The sequence below is a fragment of the Nicotiana tabacum genome, chromosome 15, assembly GCF_000715075.1.
Source record: "Nicotiana tabacum cultivar K326 chromosome 15, ASM71507v2, whole genome shotgun sequence".
Taxonomy (NCBI): Eukaryota; Viridiplantae; Streptophyta; class Magnoliopsida; order Solanales; family Solanaceae; genus Nicotiana; species Nicotiana tabacum.
Genome location: NC_134094.1, coordinates 109,506,503 through 109,528,718, shown reverse-complemented (window position 1 = coordinate 109,528,718; position 22,216 = coordinate 109,506,503). Strand labels below are relative to the sequence as shown.

General features: G+C 39.4%; 1 pseudogene; it reads right to left on the bottom strand.

Moving 5' to 3' along the window:
- Positions 1-16: 16 nt before the first annotated feature.
- LOC107786518 (protein GIGANTEA-like) lies at positions 17-13,671 on the bottom strand (annotated as a pseudogene).
- Between the last annotated feature and the right edge of the window lie 8,545 nt (positions 13,672-22,216).

The following is a 22,216-nucleotide window of genomic DNA, read 5'->3' as shown; positions in this document are numbered from 1 at the left end:
TACACAGAGCCATTAGTTATCTAAATCAGAAAACAAAAACTCCAAATATGATTTACTTGCTGAATGTACAACAAAGTGTTATTACATGGAGGAGACTCGAGGAAAAATTCTAAAGCTGAGCCAGCCTTTTGTAAGTCACTCGAATATAAACTGTTACATCTACTACTTTCACAAACATGTTCGTTTCTGGACATACAACAAACATAAAAATAGAGGAGGACTATCTACATTCCATTGTACACCAATCATGGATGGGCGAAAGGACTCTTTAAATATCATTTTCTAACTACAAATCATATGCATTCTGTCCTTTCCTCATCCTCAAGCCAACAAAAAGTGACTTTACCAAGATAAGTACAGAATAGTGAGTTTTCAGATTGATATAGTACAGCCTAATTCCCTAGCAGCAGTATCAAGAAATTGAGCAGACATCCCATTTTCAAGCCGACTATTTGCTTCCCACATCAAACATTTCTCAATATCCGCTTTCCAGTCAATGATGCTTATGCTTAGGTACTGATAAGCAGGACTGTGGAAACCATTTACATCTGCTTGTTTAGCACTTGAAGATCTTACTGAACCAGCAAACATAATGGCACGAAGAACCGATGTGCTGAGAGCACGGACATGCGCACTTGGATGAGAAACACAACGAACTGTGGCTGTTAAGCGACACTGCAATGTATTAAATCAAAGGTACCAGTCAGTGTTGTAACCCAAAATGGGTCATCATTTAAGTGCTAAAGTAAAATTCAAAGAAGACAAGATCATTTTCACTTTTATTGTTCCCCAATTCGAGCAAAGAGTATCACCTTCAGGAGGTTTGTGAGGCCATCAGCAACTGCCTGTCCAGATTCTCCCCAGTCAAGCACTGGTTGAATTGCTCTAGCTGTCACTTCCAGAAGCTGCTCAATTTTTTTTAAGAGCGAGGATGTAAATACATCAAAATATGCAAAAGATAAGGAGTATGATGAATCAATTATCATCAGACATATTCAAGTAGTCACAAACATATAGGAAGTCTTAGCTCTCTGAATCATAGATACATCACAGTGGGAAATTAGAACTACTACAAAAGTTACCTAAACCAAAAGTTATAGATGTCATTACCTCCAGTTGCGGTAAGGTGCATGCTTCTCCATCGACAAGCATCCCATCTGTGGCCCGTAAAAGGAGGTCTGGGGCACTAGCCAGAATAACCAAAGATTCTGCTATATCATGATTCCTTATTAGTTCTGCTATCAACTTTACTATACGTTGGTTGATTCTCCACATCTGCTGACCAAGATCATCATCTTTAGCAATCCATGGTTGCAATTCCCTCTCAGCCTGACAAGTAAAGTTTGGCAAGAAAGTGACTAAACAAATATGGTGATGAAGACCTAAATACACCTAGAAGCAAGTTATGATAACTATTAGCATGCAAGTTGAATAAGCTTCGGACCCAGACAAGTGCTGTACCCATTGTCGTAAAAAAGACGTATTTGTCGTGTGTACGAGGTCGAAAATATGATAGAGAAAAGGGAAAAGGTGCAAATTTGCCCCCCACTATTCAAAATTTCTCAATTTTTCCCTCCATTACGCTTTTGGTCCATTTATTCCCTTACTGTTATCAAATCGTCTCGTCTTTTCCCTTTCCATTAATGGAGCTCCAAAGCGAAATGGTTGGATTCCACATGTCTAAATTCTGGGGAAAAAAGGTCTAAATTTACCCATCTTTTGACTATGGTTTAAAATTACTCTCAGGTTGGAGCTACATTAGGGGTCAAGGGCAAAAATGATACCTTTTCCTAACGGAATGGGTAATGTTAAACCAAAGTTTAACGGAGGGCAAAGTTGCTCAACTACGAATAGTGCAAAGACAATTTTGTCCCTTTTCCCTAAACATAAATGTGATTTTTAAAAAAAACATGTGTATCTATTAGCCATTTGGATCCTAATAAATAGAAACTTTGCACAATAGCAGCAGCCTAACAAAAAAAAAAATCATGGTCTTTTTTGACCAAATACAGTTACAGCGAAATCTGGACCTGAAGAACAATGGCTGTTGCAGCTTTTCCAGGTGACGCTGATACAACATTGCATAGTGCATCGACCACCTGTAGTTATGGAAGATTGTCAGCGATCTTGTGTATTTGAATGTACATTTAAAAAAGCAGCATGTGCTCTAACTTGATTACAGGTATTCTTCATGCTATCACAAAACCACTGCATAATAATCGTAAAAGCAACATTTTCTCATTTTTGACTCCCAAAACCTAACAAGTTCTTGTTATCATAACATTTTCCACCTCTTGAAGACAGTTCAATGATTTTCTTGTTATGCTGCCTGTACCATGCAGTTCTAATTAAAGTTGTTGGTAGTTACCGCTACTTTGAATGTGCATATTGCTTGTGCATGGAGTGCACGACGTGAGATAGAAAATTCATATTCATAAACGTAAATAGAAGAAGAGATTGGTGCTACCATGACCTAATAGGAAAAGTCCCTGTTATTCCCCAGTCTTCTTTGACATGAGCTTAACAAGCTTTGAGGGAGGTAGAGATTGTTATTTTTCCTCGGAAGAAAAAAGAAGTTTTGAGGGAGTAAACTTGGGATTGTCAATCAAAAGATTCTAATTTTCAGTCAACAGAGCAAGTGTTAGCAAACAGGACTCTTCCTAGCAAAAACCAATATCACGTACAGAGAAAAAGAGGGGAGGTAGGTGTTGCAGGAAAAGGAAATAGGATTGGACCAAACATGGAAAGAAAAGGAAAATCGGTGTACTTCTCGAATTTAGAGGCGAGACGCGAGTGAGCAAATAATATTGTTTTAGGGGGGTGCTTTGTTCTTCAAGTAACATGGTTTCACATCTTTTGACGCCAAAGCTAACAATAAAACCACCTATTTGAAACTTCAAGAGAGAATGATTATGGAAAAATCAACTTCAAAATATTAAATTGTGATATCAAGCTCTCATTGCACATAGTATATGTTTATCAGGCACATTGCATCTTACTCTATGATGATATATTTTTCCTATTGGACAATTGCCACAGAAAATAGTAATTCGTTAACAATGATTAACACGAAGAAGTAACAAGGTAGATACCTGTCTCCATCCTTGCTGGCCAGAAGTGCTTTCTGCACTGGGTTGAGTTTCAGGTGATGCAATCAACTTGTGCCAGAGCAATGAGACAACTGAAAAACATAATTCTTGTTTCTCCGCAAGCACTGATTTTAAAAGATCTTGTGCATTGCAATTAAATCCTATATGCCTGTCCTTTGTCAGAAAATTGGCCAAATCTGAAGCATCTAAAGAGAAATTTGCAAACACTTTGCTGATGGTGCACCCTGCAACCTCACTTGAGTGTGAGCCTTCTCCGCACACAATTGAAGCTTTACAATCAGAGTCTTTGCACTGAGGCACTGATGGCTGTTCTGCTGTTAAGCAGTTACGACTTGTGTATTTATAATGTTTTTCCCATTTAAGCATCTGGGCCGCTCCTTTAGTACTGGTGCATGTATTAAATAAGCTTCCAATGGTTCAGCCTTGTTGAGAATTGATGCGACAGTTTTGCTATGAATATCAATTAGGTTATATAGTGAAGATGCCCTGGAATGGATTCCATTATCCCACTTACACCGTATCAAGATAGAAAGAGCACGCATGCAAGCCTTGGAGCGTCTAAACAGATCAGAAATATGAGCAGCTACCATAGCTGCAGCAACTATCTCATTTGAGCTGTAGCTCCATGAAGTTCCAACAGAAGATGGCTTCAACGAAAACAGTGCCTCTAAAATTGCCAATATCCTCCGAGTATGACAGACGGCAGAATGAATCCCATTTTGTAACTCAATAGATGAATCATTTGCAGGTTTTGCTTCATCCATGATGATTTTCGGATCTGGCTGATTAGTCCCTCTTGAAATCAAAGTAAAGAGCTGAAGTTCACAAGAAAGAGCACAGACAGCTGCAAGAACATAAGAATCAAATGCTGCGACAGGTCCTTGTTTTTTCACTTTCTTATTTCCTATCTTTTTCTGTTCTCCAACGATTGTGAGTGTATCTACCCCTATTTCACTAGGTGGGTGAGAATCTTCACCTTTAGGCCTTTTATTCCCATTTGGTTTTGCTTCGTGGCTGACACATACAGTTAAGACAACGAAAAGAAGACGAGAAGCAAGCTCTATAGAGGCACATGACTCCAAGAACAACGAATGAACCATGGTTCGCAATTCTGCCACAGCAAGGTTCTTGAAGGCAGAGCCAAAAACGTATCTGGTTTTTCTGTTTTCCTCTCTAGAGGAATCAGGTGGGAACGTTCTCTGGAGAATTGCTTCAACGGTAGCAACAAATATTTTCATGAGACAAGTTTCCGATGGACTCCCACGAGGAAGATACTCTAGAACCTTAAGGAGGGGTATATACAGGTTCCATGAAAGAATGGGTGGTTGTAGAGGGGTAGCAACTACAATTTCAGGGAGATCAACCGCAGATGAACTTAAAGGAATCAAGCCATAGGCAGCTTCCCAGATGGTACATATTCTCCATTCAACCTCTGGACCATGTGCGCAAAGCATTGATGCAATCCCTTGGGCAGTGACTTCAACTGTGGCTTCAATGGTGGCTTCTGTACCCACATGTTGTTGAACTTCAATTCCTTCAACTTGCCGTAAGGGGGGAAAAAGCAAAGCAGGTTGAGAAAGTATTCGGAAAAGTAAAGCCGCTGCAGAATCTGCAGCAATTCCTGCTCTCATGGACATGGCAATTCCAATTGCACGCAAGAAATGCAAATGCATCCAATTCCTAGGAAGCTTTGGCAATACATAAAATGTTAGGATTTCTATAGGAGATTCTAAGAAAAGATACATAAAAAGATAAACCTCCATTAATTGGAGACAGGAGGTGTACTCAAGCAACAGAATCCATAAGTTCACTCAGTAGAAATATGTTTTAGTGGAGAACATTCCAGAGGTCATTGCTTATGCAACGGATTTCAAGGATAGCTGAAAGCAAGGAAACAGAAATTTAAAACTACAAGTCTACAACAACAACAGTTATGCTTCAGTTCCAAACTTGTTCGGGTTGGCTATATGGATCCTCAATATCAATTTTGATATATCCGGGGCCCTTTCATTCTAATAATAAGTTGTCTAAAAAAAATGAAGGTGGTTAAAGGTGTGCTAACTTGGACTGTTGTCTTGTACTACACCTTGTACATATCTATATAAGCCCTATTAGTAAGACACTTGTCTTACACATTATGTCAAACTCTCTCATATCTCACATATATCAAGTGTTACGAACCAAACATAGTATGATTAAATTATCTCCTCTCTAGCAGTTTAAACACTTATAGATAAGACGGTTAACATATTTCAAGTAATTCAACTATTAACAGTACCACCACCAGCACCAACAACAACAACAGCAACTATGTAACCCGACCTAGTTGGGACCCGCTATATAAGTTCTTACTATTCAAGCCACTCCACTTAGACCCCTGTCTACTATCACCATCACCCACCAATCAAAATATTTTCATTAATTTGGTTTATAAAAAAGAATCAAACCCGCAAATAAAGGAGCATGTTGCAGAATTGAGCGATGAAACAAAAGTGCTCCTTTTTAACAACTTAAGCTCTTTGAAAAGAGCAACTAAGACAATTCAACATATTGAAATTGGTCATATAGTGAGACTGCAACCAATGAATTCTTTGTGTGTACAGATATGCTCATTTAGAACTAGAGAGCATAGTAGTTTGGGACAAGTTTATATACAATTCATACTGAACATTTCAATCATGTGTTCTGGCATAGATGGTTAAAATATAGAACCTTACAGTTGTACAAAGAACCACGAAGAAAACACAGAAATGAACAAAAGTGGCTAAGGTGTTCGGATAAATATCAGATTGATGCTCACATAATCTTGTTCATGATAATTTGAAGGAAAAATTTATAACTTACACGCAATCCAGATGCATAATCTTCAGCTGCTCGTAGAAGTTCCACTAGTTGTACGGCAGCATCAAGTGCATCCGGAGCCCAAGATGGTGGAGCTTCTAAAAGTCCAACAAGAAGCCTCTGGGTGGCACTTGGACTAGCAATTGCATAATATCTAATCCAGAAACAGAAGTTAAAATGAGTTCCTTGTTTCAAAGCCTATAAAATAAGTTAAATCATGCTTTTAGTCTTACCGATGAAATAAACGTGCATATGGCTCAAGTGCTGGCAGTCCCGCAACGAGATGCTCATCCATAGGCGTCGTTGGAGGTGGAAGCAGAAGTGCAGGAACAGCGGCTGCAGTCAGGGTAGCAGTCTCGTAGCGAGCAACTTCCTCATCACAAACACTTAAAATGACACCGGCACCATTAGCGACAGCCCACCTTGGAGTTGAAGGCAGTAGTTGCGGATGCTTCCCAGACCCACGAGAAGCAGCTAAAATAAAACGTCAAGTCAATAACAGTTTGCTGCAATTCTAACATATGAAAACTCTTTAAAATTAATATCTCAGCCTTCTCGAAGAAAGTTAAGAAACTCAACGTCTGATAGGAGGACAAGTGGAAGAAAATGAAGAGAAACAAAGCAAATTTACGTTATACGTCGAGTTATATAAGTTGTCCCACAGATAGTGAGAGCTTCCAAATAAATTTAAAAAGGTTTTTACATGTTCTACCCATAACCTTAAGGTTTTGAGTTGGATAGAGTTTCACATAGTATCAAACACAACGTCGGGTAATCCCCATTCTCTCACTAGTAAGTCCGCACCAGAGTTTATGTGTGAATCTTACATGTGCGAAAAAGTATTGAATATTGAGCTATATAGTGTTCCCAAATAGGTAGTATAAGGGCTTCCAAAGTGGTTTATAAAGATAGTGGATCTCCACCCATTGCCTTAAAATTTTTGGGTGGACGCTTAGATTCTTTCACATTATCATAATTCATCACGCAATTAGTGCAAATTTGCAGTGGCGGTCAGGAAAAACAGGTCCTGTTTCTTTTTTCTTTTTAAGAAATATAATCTAGAAAAAGGGAAGAGAACTAATGTTAATGTGAGGAAGATAATATTTCTTTTGCAAGACTTGGTTGCTATGGTTTCTAAGGTCACTAATCCTGTGGGAGATGCAGAAGGAAGCAATTCACCTCTGGTAGGAAGTTAGGAACGGTAGGAGAAAAGGTGCTGAGGCAATCCTACCCCCTACCCCCTAACCCCCCCCCCCCCCAACACACACACACAGAGACAGATAGTAAGATACTACTGCAAGAATAATACGTAGGGAACATTACAGTGAATTGAAATGCCATCTCTCTAAACATGAGCTCAGAGCATTATTTTCACTATACATAGGGTAAGTAAAAAGGATGTCAATAATCTATTCCCATATTTTACTTAGCATGGTAAGAAAATACTTATTGCATAGATTTTCAAGCACATTATCAGCGTCCATAGGAATTGCACAACTAGGTGTTAAAAACTAAATATTGGAAGTGCAGGTCTAAAACCATAAAACAGGCTCAAACATTTCACGAAAAGAAAGTCCACACACCACTTGATGGGGGCTTGAGTTCTCCAGCAGCATACTTTCCCATTACACCACCACACCTACACAAGCATGAAAGATCACAATATTTAGAGCGGGAAAGTGTAGTTTCCATTTGTCCAGATTCATCAGTCTCAAACTCCACAACTCAGCAATGCAGAAAATTTCAATGAAAAAAATTCAGGTCTACAAATTGATAGTGTTCCAAAAGTTCATTAATTTGAAAAGCACCAAAAAGAAAATAATACAGACTAGCATTGGGACAAGTTCTGAAGGATACAAATGTAGTTAAAGGAGTGTTATCAGAAGCAAAAAGTGCAAATGAGCTTTCTGAAGACTATTGGGCCTGTAAGCACAAAGTGATGATAAAGAGCGGGCTTTAACTTTATTATTCCTAAAGTTCATTAATTTGAAAAGCACCAAGGAGAAGATAAACACCGACTAGCATTGGGAGTTCTGAAGGACAGATGGACTCAAAAGCAGAGTCATCTTGTAAAAAGTGAAAAAGAAAAAAAATATTTCTGAAATCTGTTGGGACTTTAAACACAAAGAACTAATAAAGCACGGGCTTTAACGAAGGAAGGCACACACTCCAAGAATAATCATTATAAATCCCAACCACGATTTTTAAACAAAAGAATTGAAAAAGATACAATTAGGTGAAGTATTTATAACACAGTATTGCTCTTTACACAACAGAACCCATGGACGATGAGGCATGCCTTAGCGCTTAAATGCTTGCACCAAAGTGCTGATTCAGATTTAACGAGGCGAAGCGCACAACCATGCCATTAAAATTTGAGCATTGTTCCATGCGCTTTACCAGCATCAACCAGCGTAACATGTCTCTCGCAAAGAACCATACAAGATGAAATAGGAGAAGAAACAAATGTGTAGGAGGTAAAGAATCCTATCATGTTAAGCAAGTGAGCATGGAGAAACATAAGGAGTATCCTAGGACATCCATAACTTCTTAAATGGTTGAGAAAAAATTGTCAAAGATACAAAATACTATTTGTTTCGACATGTTTGAACATCCAACATAGATCTCTTCACATTCTGTTGAGCAATGTTCATATAAAGGTACATTAATTCTTAGTAGTTTTAAGGGGGCAATGTACGCCGACAGTACACGAACTGGGCATAAATTACAATTTTATCTCATATCCTTTCTAAATGGTAATAGCAGAAAGCTGAAAGAGCCTGATTGACATCGCATACCAGCCAGGGATTATGGTCTTAAGCCTACACAAATGCAAGAAAGACAGAAAAACAGCAGACCACAAGACTGATCAGATTGCCAAGTTTTGTCACAAGGAATCAGGAAATGAAAAAATAATTCCACAATGACCCGAAGAGAGTAAAAAGGCATAGTTAAATGAGCAATCAGTGGACTCGTACTAAACCAATACAAACAAAGGCAGGAATAAACTTTGTAAGTAACCATCAATGAAAAGTGCTCTCCCTCACAATCATAAAAGACCTTGAGTCAATGTCCCAGTTTTAGGAATCATTTGAACCTACGCCTTCTCCCTAAACAATTCCGAAGAACAGATCCATCCAATCTGTTCACAAGTATTACATATGCTTTCAAGATCAATGACCGCAGAACGCTTTACATGATAAATCTCTTAATTCGTAAGTGTTTGAACTTAATGGGCAAGCCATATCTAAGGAGAAACAGTCTAAGTTGCAGAGAATAGAGCCAGAATGAGCTAGTACACCGTTTAGGTGAACATCAAGTCCTGTTATGTTAAAACACAAGTGAGACAACTTTTTTTCTCATAGGGACTGTCAAGTAATTTTCCATTTGAATTTAGAAGAATTTTTCACAGCAAGTGCCTGAAAGCATGCGGTACAAGAAACAATATGCATAAAAAATATTCCTTTTCAACTAATGCTAATGAATTTCTCTTGCATCTTGATGAATTTTAAAGTGTAACGGAACATCTAACCCGTAAGCAACAATAAAAGACATGCTTACCAACGGAAGTAATCACTTCTAATCCCTAGTGGTGCAGCAAGCAATATATCAGTGATCCATGGAGACAATGGTCTCAGGGGTTTTCTCTCATGTTGTATAGAAGGCACTCCAGATTCACTGTCGGCAGATTTACTAGTTGAAGCATGGCTTCCACTGGTGCTTCTATCTGCTCGATTCTCCTGACGATCAACTTTGAAAATCGGGCGGTTGTAGTGTGTTAGGATTCGTAAAATCTCTCCACAGGCAAGAGCCCATTGTTCAGAATATCCATTCTACGTTAAGGGTTAACAATTAGTAGGATGACCCAGATTATGATATTCAAGACGGGCTTTAAACAAACCATAGAGTAAAAAAGCATGATGAGATTAATCAAATTAATTGTTAAAGAATCTGAATACCTCACTGCTTGGGCAAACCAACGATATAAAAGAAGCAAAAGGTGGACTACTTTTATCATACTCCAGTGTACCATCAATGATGCATGAAATAATTGGATGAATTACAGCATGCCCATGCTCTGGGTGATGAAGAACAAAAGTCGCTGACAATTGAAACAAACAACAAAAAACAGAAGTAAGTCAATCAAGCATCACAAATAGGTGCAAGAGATATCGTAAATGCTAAATAATAAGTAAGAATTAATCATACCTAAAACATCATCAAAAAGTCGGTTTTCCTTTGATGGATACCGGTTCCGTATGAGCTTCCAAATTAAACGCATGCAGTTAGTTTACAGGGAAGAATGAATAAAACTTGGTCTAGATGTTGAAAATTATAAGAAAAGACTTAACACTTCAGAATTCACTGAATACCTCAGCTATATCTTCAGGAAATTGTTCTGATGTAGACTGACCAAAGTACTTAACATACGCAGTAGTTTGAGCCTGTGAAGAGAATATAAAAAGAGGTTTTCCATGAGTGAACATACAAAATGCAGACCATAGAGAACAAAGAAAAACAGAAGTCTTTCAGGCATTAAAAAGTTTAAGATGATAGTCGGGTGATGGTGGAGGAGATGAGTGCACTTGAGAAGAATGCGACATGGGAGTTCGTTGATTTGCAATGAGACTAACTCAACTCATTCCAAGTCCAACAAATAGCATAGGAAAGGCCGGAATTCTGTGTCGGAGATCTTTAAGTAGTGCACAATTCACGGATATTTTCTCGAAATTTAATAAGAGGCCTAATCCTCAAGAAGTTTCTACCTACCTGCTGGCCTTTCAGGTTATGTCCCTTTTACTACTCACCATTTGCTCCCTCTGCAAAGAGCACATTTATTCGTCTTGCATCTCAACTTTATTAGAGAAGTATTATACATTATGTAGAATTGTTTGTTTCTTGGTCAACATTTTTCTTGTTGAACATTCTTTTTGATAAAGGTGGGGTTTGGGCCAACTTGCTCGAACTTCAACTAATCTACTGGGTTCCTACTACCTCCCACGAGCAGGTAGTGTCTACCGACCAAGGCTTAAGACAAAATGGAAGAATCCTAGTGCTTTTTGTCTCTGTTGGGACTTAAACGCTGATCTCAAGGCTTGCACCCACTTTATTGACCATTATGCCACACAATTGGGTGCTTTCCTTGTTGAACACTATACAACACAGACACCCCTTGAAAGAAACTTCTTGTTATCCATTTGAAGTATGTGTCAACCAATCCTCATTGTAATATCCTGCACGTTTTACACACTTCGACGGCTAATTAGTCATGTTACCCACTTGTCAGACAATCAACTGATAAACAAGCTGTCACAATGGAACATGCGCGACATAGAAATCAATTACTTTAGTAGGAAGAAAGTTGGGGTGACCAATGGAAGAACCCAATTCTCTCTACAAGGTGATTAGCAGCAAGTATGGTCTCTATAAGTAAAAATATCACACATGAAAGTCCATGAATTAATTTTTTTAAGATCAACAGTGTTCAGGTTAATTTGGCTCACCTCGACCTAATTCACTGGCAACTTGTTCGGCCCACAAGGAACAGGCTGCGAATATAATCATATCCACCAAGGTTGGACATAAGAGCTCAGGCCAAGTATTTTAAATGGGATTCAAACCTAGGATCTCCAAACTGTTACTCTCATGAGTCAGCCACAAGGACATCCTCTAGGGGACTTGAAAGTCAAAAGCGTATCTCACATCTATATCCTCCATTCATCACTTGCTTGAGAAAGACTAAACCATGGTACAATAACTTGCTTTTTGTAGGACCATTGGGTTAGAGATGCTCCTTACTATCTCATAAAATCAACACTGGCTTTCAAACGTTTATTATATTCCCACTTTATCATTATCATTTTTTTCCACCAGAAAAGTAACTCTTTCTATTGGATTCCATTTCTATATGGGCTTAAACTATGAAAAAGCAAATGTTACCACAAGATCTTCGATTCTATCACTAACGTCATTCTTTCCAACCCTTGAAAAAAAAAAAATCACATGCAAATCCTTCTCATTGTCATTGACATCTGACGTTCTTAATGGTTGGAATCCTATTACAAAATTCTGTCACCACCTTTGAGGAGAATACTTTCAGCTAAAGTTTCACCAAATATCAAGGCATTTACTTAATGTTGGAAAATGAGAGGTTTAACACTTATTATAAGGTACAATTAAGAAGGCTTTTCAAATGACAAACCAAAGTAGCTGAACTATGTGCAAGTTTTTCTTTTACAAGAGAATCGCAGCAAAGATTATTTGTATCTACCTCGTTAATTTGTGGTGTTAAACATTGAAGCTCTAGTCACACAGAGTGGTAATCTTTGGCTGCATGCTTCATTAGTTGTGGTGCGGTCTATGGATAATGCTTATGCATGCTTATGTCAAATTACCCTCAATCTCTTTCCCATAAAGCTAGGATTTTTTTCGACATCCAAAACCCATTTCTTTCAACAAAGCATGTCGGGGGGAAATAGTCATTCTATTTTTCTTTCTTTTTTCCCCCTCTTTTTGATAAGGTAGTCATACTATTTTAATAGGAGTGCTACATGATTCCCTCAACCTATCTTTAATTAGATTGGAGGGCCTCTTTTGGCAGATGGAACACTACATTAAATTCGGTGACATTGTATTCCTCCTTTTTGTATACCCTTCTACCTAACCATAAACATTCTTCTCTTATCACAATATACAAAAAACTAGAACACTTAAGCAACTTAAACTTAGCCGATATAATAATTATTTCAAATGTCCCCTAAATGAAGCAATTTTTTCTTCAACTTTTTGTTCCATATTATATCCAAGTCTCCAAGAATGTGCATTTCTCCACACAATGCTGACGATAAGATATTGTAGCAAAGTAAAAAAAACGCACCTTCCGCTGTTGTGCATCTTGCGGAGGAGGCCAAAACAATGAGGAGAAATGAAGACCATCAATCCACCTTTCGCTTGCAGCAACAGCAGCAGCCATATATAACTGTGTGACAATCCAAGAATTTTAGTGATATGATAAAAATGCTCGGCTGGTAAAGCCATCAACTGCCCGCTACCAATCAAGGATCAAAATACTGTAATTCAACATATTTTGGATCCCAATCCGAGGACGGTCCATCCACTTCTCTTATCAAGAAAAATTCACCTTAGAGCTTCAAGCTTGTTTCTTCAAATTTATGGCAGCTGTAAATTTCACTATTTTAACAGTAGGAAGATAAATAATATATCCCTTAGTCCTGCAAAACCAAAAAACAAATCCTCAAACAGTTACAAAAATGCACAAAAAAATTAGTGCCTTTTGAAAAATCAATCAATTCTTCAATTATATGGAGTACTATTTCTTATTCCTATAAAAACTTTGAAAATAGTTAAATAAAGCTGATTAGCAAAAAAAAAAAACAAAAAAAAACTTTATTAAATTAGAACTAAAAACAAATACAGCTCAACATATATAAGCCCTTCAACAAGATCAGTTCTTTAAATTTGACATATTATGCACGAAGAAACCCAGAAAAAAATGGATGTAAATATTTTCTAAAATTCAAGAAAAATGAAAAAAGGAATTTACCAGAAATTGTAATCCTGAAAATTGGTCAGTGAAAATCTTGTAGTAGATTTTGGGTTAACCGAAGGTTTATTTTAGATTTGTGTGGAGAGAAATTAGATTTAGAGAAAGAAAAGTATAAGGGGGAAGAGGAGAGAGTTTATAAGAAGAGAAAAAGATATGGAGCAGAGAGGAGGAGATCTTTAACTATGTTTTCTCTCTTCCTTGGGATTGCATACGTGGCAATGATATTTTCCTCAGATTTTAAGAGGCCATGTGGCAATCAAGTGGTTATGTATATTTTCCTTTACATACATACATCTCACTTTTTTTTACTTTTTTGTTTTTTGTGAATAATTGCTCCCTTGATACTACTTTAATCCAACTATTAATTAGTATTTCTTGATGAAAATTCTTGAGAGAGGGATTGTTATCCCTATGAACTTGAGAAGAAATCATAATGGATCGAGCATTTAAGCATCTTGGATTCATTAAGTTAATATTGATATGATAAAAACAAATAATTTAGTTGATAGAAAACATTACAAATGAAAAAAAAGGATTATGGCATTTTTCACTTTCTTCACTAAAAAAAGGAAAAAATTCATTTGCCCTATTTATAATTGTATTAATAACCTTGATTTACGAAATTAGTTAAGAAATTATAAATTTCAATTTAAGAATGAATCAATAATAAATATATAAGATAAAATCAAAATGTTGGAATTTTGCGCTCAAGTTGAACAAGGTCATCTACTCTTGTAAGTAAAAAAAAAAATAGAGGATAAAATATAAAAAGAGAGGTATGAAATATGAATGAGAAGATCATTCCATTTCTCTTGTTTAATTTAGTCTTAATACATACTTCTCCCACAACTTACATTGTTTTCCTTACACACCTTAATTATGTAAGTAGCCTTTGACATTGTACAACATATATATAGAAAAGAATGTTGACAAAGAATCAAAGCACATGAAATGTTACAATTGGCCAAAGACCATTTTGTACTGCCATGTTTTCAAAGCTATTTTTTGTGAGATGAAGAGTGATAGAAAATCATAGGATCATCAGCCAATAATTTTTTGTTTTGTTTTTTTGTTTTGTTTTGTTGTGGCAAGTGTCTTTTGCTGAAAAATCAATAGATGTCTTGTTCAATTTTTGGTTGTTATTAGATCCAACGATCATCGTCAGAAAAAAGGACTCATCTTGATTTGTTACAAAATTGAAAAAAATCATAAAAATATATATGTAACTTCTTATTCCTACAGTTTTCTTTCAATCTTCTTGGTTTGTTACATTCAAAAAGCTGTAAGAATGGCGAAAAGTAGTTTGATTTTGAGGTAGACCAAAGAAAGAAACAATCAAGTGTTCGAGATTTCATATTTCAAAGCTCTAACACTGGGGGGATTATGTATATATGAAGAGGCAAAGAAGACAAAAAGTCGGAATTCAATCCTGAATCAGCCTAAGAGCCAAAAATCAAGCCTTCGAAAATCTTACTCACGCTATTAATTATGTCAATGTAATGTATTTGATTCGTACATTTTGAATCTACTATAGATGTTTAATCGGAACAAGGGCTACTTGAGATGTCTAAAATAAAAAAGCATAGCAACTTTAGATGTATAATTATATTATTCAGCCTAATTAAATGTTTAAGGGAAAGATCTTTGCAAGTTGAGGGGGAAAGTATATATTACGCCTTTAAGTTAAAGTTGAGGGAGAAGAAAGGAGAATTGGCGTTTTCCTTTGCTTGTCTCTAACTAACGGAAAAAGTTGAGTGAATAGAGAAAAAAAAACTTTTGTTAATTTCAGTCTCTAACTAATTAAACTTTTGTTTAATTAGGTCAGTTGTTGAACAGAAAAAGTAGTAGTGGGATGACTTGTCCAAGATATTTTCGGGAGTCTGGAAGCTGTCAACCCTAGGTTAAACAGAATGATTAAGGAGCCTTGTCTATCTTGTTTTGCGTGTAAGCTCCCTTAAGCATGCTTTTAATTAATAAAAATGTGCCAATAATTCAAATAGGACAACGACAACATTGAATATTGTGAAAGAAATTAAGTGACAACATACTTGTTTCCTTTATGAAGTCTGAGCTTGTATATTCCTATCATAAGTGTTGTGATCCCGTAACCTAAGCATCATTCCTTTTCAATCAATAGGTTGTGAGTTCGAGTCATCCCAAAAGTATGATGAGAAATTCTTAGAGAGAGAGAGGTGAACGTCTATCAGAAACAGACTCTCTACCCCGGGGTAGGGGTAAGGTCTGCGTACAAACTACCCTCCTCATACCCCATTAATAAAATTATAGTAGGTTGTTGTTATCGTTGTTGTCGTCGTTGTTGTTATTAAGTGTTGTGCTTCACAAATTAAAAGAAAGGAAATTCAAGAAACTTGTTGTTTTCCCTAAAAAGGGATAACAATTAAATTTATATATGGTTTAAGAATATGTAAATGTATTCAATACAAATGATAAATTGTGTTAGATTAAACAAATAAATGACGTAATAAATTGTCAAACCAATAAGGAGAGTGATCCCGGACTCAGTAACGTCTTAATGAAATGCCTGCCTTCGATCCCGGTTTCACTAATGAAGAACAGATGAACAAAAGTAAGAATTTTGAATACACAGAAAATAAGAGTATATTACATTGATATGCGTGTTATAATGTGTCTCTGTTAATAATAATCTTTCCCTTTTATATAGTAGGAGAGTTTTACTCTAAGTACAATTCTAAAAAAGGTAAAAATCTTCAGTTTCGCTGATCACCAATATGAGTCGAGATTCGTGCCATGATATCCGGTTAGGCACGCATCACGACCCTTTGTTAGTCGTGCGCAGCTACTTGGTAATGTTCTCCAAAGTCTTCAATCTTCAGATCGACCCTTGAGGATATGGCCCTGATATCCCCGGGGGAAGGTGCCTTGCCCGAGCCCTAATACGAGGAGTTCTTCGTTCTGACTTAGATACAATACAGTTATGTTCCTGCTTCGATTGGCTCACCAGGAAGACGAGTCATGCAGCAGGCTCGGTTTTACCCGTATACAGATAGTCCCCTCGTTTCTCACAAAGTATGTTTGTCGAAACAATGGGAAACGATAGATGACTCTGGTTCCTTCCTTCGTATGTTTTGACGGGGAGCCGAAGCGTCCCATCAATCGTGTCGTTCTGAATTCGGACACGTGCCGTTCACCGGCGGGCTGCCTTCGAATGTGAAGCGTCGCCCGTTTCTCTATAAAAGCCTCATTCCTTTGTCCTTTTTCTACTTTCCGATCAAACCGCTATCTTCGAACCATCAACCATTATCAGAACCTTCATCAAATCTTCAAATCTTCATCTCTATTCTTCAATCTCCATAGCAATCTCGAAATTTCTACCAAAATCTCTTCAAATCTTCATACTCTGTTCTTCATCTTCAAAACCCATTTCTCCAAAACTTTTATTCTTCAAACTTTCAAACTTTCTCTCAAATGACAATGGCAAAAACATTGAAAATCGTTCCTCAACAAGTTGCCTCTTCATCTTCTCAGTCTGTCGTTGGTACTGAAGGGGTCGTCCCCAAGGTGGTGGCCCTCGAAATGGCTTCTCTTGTTGCGGTTGTTAATGAACCGTCCCCTGAGCCTCCTTTATCGGCATTTATCCCCGGGGGCTACTCAATTACTGACGACTTCAAGGTCGAGAAGCCTTCGCGCAAATAGGATCAGGGCTAATGGGTCTCGAGATATATGCGTTCTGTGACCGAGGACGTTCTTCCCATAGTCTGTAAGGACTGTGATAGGGAAGGCAAGGACACAGTAGTCCCCGGGCCCGAGGACGCCGTTACTACCCATGTGAAGGGGTACTTAAGTGTTTACACTTATCTCTTCACGCTGGGCCCGGTAGACCCGATCATCCTGGATTTTTACAAGAGGTACGAAGTGTGCCTCGGGCAAATCTATCCGTCAATGTGGAGGATCGTGACCCTCCTCCGTTACTTCATGAACAAGATTGAATCTCGTCGATTCACGATCGACCACCTGCTCCGATTATATAGTCCCCGGATGTTCCGAAGGGGAATGAGCAAGCTTACATGCCAGGCCAGCAAAGCCCCCCTTCTCTAGTATCGACGAGAACCGAGACTGGGGCTGGCAAGGACGCTTCGTCCGAGTGAAGACCGAGGATTTGATCCCCTCAGAATACATGCCATTCCCTGAGAAGTGGAATGCGTTTCGTAAGTGTAACTCCTTCTTTTAGCACCAAAATTTCTTCTTCCTTTATTTCGATCTTCTCATTCGTGTTTGTGATTGTGTAACTATTGCCCGGGTTCCGAATGCGGTCCCCCGGTTAAAGGAGTGGATCGAGGGCATCTGCACTCAGATGTTCTACTTCAATCGCACATGGCGCGGACTCTTAAAGGGCCAATTGGAAGTCTGTTCTCATGGAAATAGTCATCATTACGTCTCCATCTTATATTATACTAAACCCTTCTCTTTATCATTATAGGTTTGCCTAAGACCACCGAACTTAGGCCTTTGGAAAGGGAGGAATATGTGCCCCCGCCTGTTCGGAAAGAAGAAGAGAAAAAGAAAACTTTTGGGATCCCCGAGCTCCGAGGCGAAGAAATCGAAGAAGGGGGTGCTCCGCAAGCCTAGGAGGTGCTCCCATTCCCGTGTGCCTGCCTCTGAGTCCCTCATTCGGCTTAGGGATGAGTCAAAGGATGAATCTGTCTTCGTAACTTATAGGACGACCCCTTATCCCGGGGACTAGGAGGCATCCGAGAGAGAGACTCGCGAGGCCTACCCCCTTCAACTCTGAAAGCCGACGCAGATCCCCGGGGTGAAACTTTCAAGGATGCCGGTTCTACATCAAAGCAAGTGCCCATCGTAATTGAGATCTCGGGATCATGGCGTGGACGATCCCCTTCGTTCTTTTTTTTACGGTGTGGACTCGTCCATCTTGGAAGACTTTTCAGGGCTGGGTGACCTGGAAGTGCCGAGAAAGGATCCGTCTTCAAAAGCTAGAGGGCTAAACTCGAGCCCAAAGTTAGTCAACTAGTTCACTATCCCGAGTGTGGACCCCGGTCGTAAGAGGTCGATAATTATCACTATCCCAGAGGATTCCTAGGCTCTTTCTGCTCCCGTGGAAGTAGCGAGCCAGCTTCGATGCCTGGTGACCGAAGAAGACCAGGCAAAAATTAATGAGGTAGACGTGTTGCGCCTGTCCAACAAAGTGCAGCAGGCCCTGAATCGGGTAAGGCATCATTACGCTCTTTCGACCGTTGACTTAGTCCTTGATATTTCTCATATCTTCTTTCTTTTACCCTTTTGCAGGCCTCGGTACACTATCACGAAAGCCTTTGTCGGTACCGAACTGAGGTTAACCAACTCGAGGTTGAGGTCAAGGAGCTTTATGAGAAAAGAGACATGTATAAGCTTCTCAACGAGCAACATGAAAAGGTCGTTAAGAACCTCCATGCCGAGTTAGATGCGGCTCATAAAGAGTATGCCGACTTGGTGGAAAAGGTAAAGGTTTTCGAAGTTAGCAATGAAGACTTAGCCATGGCGACTAACGACCAAATCTCGCAAGTTCAGCAGAAAATTAATCGGATCGACCAACTCCGAGTTGAAATGAATGAGGTCCAAGCCATGACCGATGTTTGGACGAGCAAAATGGACCAGCTGGCTTTGGAGAAGGAGACCGCCCAGGCATAGTTAGCATCGATGGAGGTTCAACTCTGAGTGGCGAAAGAGAAAGTCGATGCTTGTGCTCGACAAAATTAGGGCCTTCAAGCTCAAGTGGGTTCGGCCATTGCCGAACGGGATGCCTTTGGCAAGGAGCTTGAAATGACAAGGTCCAAGTTGGAAGTAACCTTGGCTGATGATGAAGAGATGGTGGCCCAGTATAGGGCTGATGTTGAAGTAATCAAGGCTCGCCTGAAGACTACTGCTGAGTACGTGAGGCGGCTATCCTAGAGGGAGACCGTTGAGGAGATCCATGCCCGAGGCTTCGACTTATGAGCCAAGCTCGAGGAGGCAAAAAGACTCGAGGTCGAGGCCAAGAAGCTAGCTGAACCCGATGATGATGATTCGAGGGCTTCGGAGAACCCGAAGATGAAGAAGGCCTCGACGGCTCTAGTGACGAATCGGGTCCTGGTGAAGATCAGGCGTAGATGCCTTAGGATTTTTTGTCTTTGTTTTTGTATCTTGTACATTTATTTTGTTGCGGCCGTTTTCATTCGCCTTTGTAAAGACATTCCGAAATTTATATAAAATTTTTCACTTTTGGCAATTTTGAAGTCTATTATTTTTAGCATCCTAATTGCAAAGATTTCAAATTCCTTAGCACGAAATCTAACGTAGTAATAAGTCATTTTTCGGAGGTCCGAACAAGACTCATCCTCGATACAAGTTTTGCTTGAAACTTATGGGAGCTCGGAGTAACTGGAAGCTTTCCTTAAGATGTTCGTTTAAATGTTTTTAGACTATATATTTGCCGAGGGTAACCTTTGAATATGTTTGGAATTTTGTTGAAGGCCTTATGTTATGATTATGGGCTTCGAGCGTCTCCGAACCATTTTTAGAGTAGCAGTAGCCATTTAGGTTTGGGCACTGCCTAATAAGTTTTGTGCCTCTGGGTTTTGATAACCCAAGCCGTCCGAACTTATCAAGGATGGTAGTCCCCGAGTGGGGTTAGCCCTTTGGGCTCGGACAAAGATGACCCTTAGGCTTGATAGTTCACGAGTAGGAAAAGCCCTTGGGCTCGATACTTTTAAGAAGCAAAGAGTGTTTGTTAGCAAAGTAGAAACATTCTTTCATTTCTGTGTGTAACGTGCAAGATTACATAAAAGCTCATGTTGTGGCTGTGGTGACCTACGCGGGCACGACTCATTTGACCGTTTGGCCCTTACAATGAATCCTAACCACAGAGCCTAGACTATTCGAGCACAGAGTTTCCTTCTTTACTAAAAATCATGACCTGAGGGTGATGGCCCTCAGTATTCGAGGTCGATCTTCAAGTAAACTCTGATACTGTTGATGCGGCCATTGACTCCAAGAGTGCAATGTATGCTTTCAGACCTAATCAACTACATTCTCCTTTGGTTATTGCCTGCAAGTGTTAGCCAAAATAAAATAAATAAAAGAAAAAGAATGATGGTGTACCTTAGTAGTAGTATCGTTTTATGTGGGTCACATTCCAGTTGTTGGGTAGCCATGTGTCGTTTCCCGCTTCGGGTTTGTACGAACCTTTATCGGTAATCCCGAGACTCGATACGGACCTTTCCAGTTCGGTCCTATCTTCCCTTCGTTCGGGTTTCGGGTGTTCCATGTTACTCTTCTTAATACCAAGTCCCAGATGTTGAAGTGTCAGAGGTTGGCTCTTCGGTTGTAATATCTTTCTATCTGTTATTTTTGGCCGGCCAACCAAAGTAGAGCGGCCTCGCGCCTCATATCCAGTAGTTCTAGGCTCATGCTCATGGCCTCATTGTTTGACTTTTCGGTTGCATATCGGAACCTGAGGCTCGGTTCTCCCTCGTCGGCCAGTATTAGTGTTTCGGCACCGTGGATCAATGAAAACGGGGTGGCCCTGATATTGAATTTTGAGGTCGTACGATATGCCCACAAGACTTCGGGCATGATTTCCTTCCATTTCCCTTTGGAATCGGTCAACCTTTTCTTAAGGTTTTGAAGGATTGTTTTGTTCGTCGACTTTGCCTGCCCGTTCTCACTAGGGTGATAGGATGTTGACAAGATCTTATTGATCTTATGGTCCTCGAAAAATTTATTGACATAGTTGCCGATGAACTGCTTCCCGTTATCTCATACTATCTCGGCCGGTATACCGAACTAGCATATTATATGGTCCCAAATGAAGTCAATGACTTCTTTTTCTCGGACCTTCTCGAACGCTTGAGCTCCAACCCATTTAGAGAAATAGTCAGTCATATATTGTATAAACTGAGCCTTTCCGGGTGCCCATGATAGGGGACCGACGATGTCCATTCCTCATTTAATGAACGGTCATGGTGACAGGACCGAGTGTAGCAACTCCATGGGTTGGTGGATCATTGGTGCGTGCCTCTGAAAACCCCGCATTTTTGCACGAGCTCCGTCGTATCTTTCTCCAAGTCGATCCAGTAATAGTCGGCTCTGATTATCTTACGAACCAATGATTCTGCCCCCGAATGGTTCCCACAGGTGCCTTCGTGAGCTTCCCTAAAAATATATTCGGTGTCCCCCGATCCCAAACATTTGGCGAAGGGCCATCGAACGTTCTTCGAAATAGGGAATTATCTTCGGACATGCTAAACCTAGCCGCCTTCGTACGCAGAGCTCTCGATTCTTTGGGATTCGAGGGAAGCTTCCCAGTCTTCAGGTAATCTATATACTTGTTTCTCAAGTCCTAGGTTAAACTTGTCGAGTTTATCTCGGCATGGCCTTCTTCCACTACCGATTTCATAAGTTATACGGTTGTCCCCAAGCTAAATTCATCATCATCAACTGACGACCCCAATTTAGCCAGAGCATCGGCTTCACTATTTTTATACCGTAGCACGTGTTGTACAGTCTATTCCTTGAATCGATGTAGTGTTACATGTAGTTTATTAAAGTATCTTCGTATTCGTTCCTCTTTCACTTCGAATGTTCCATTGACTTGATTTACCACGAGGAGGGAATCGCATTTGGCTTCGATCACTTCAGCCCCCAAGCTTTTAGTCAATTCGAGAACTGCGATCATGGCCTC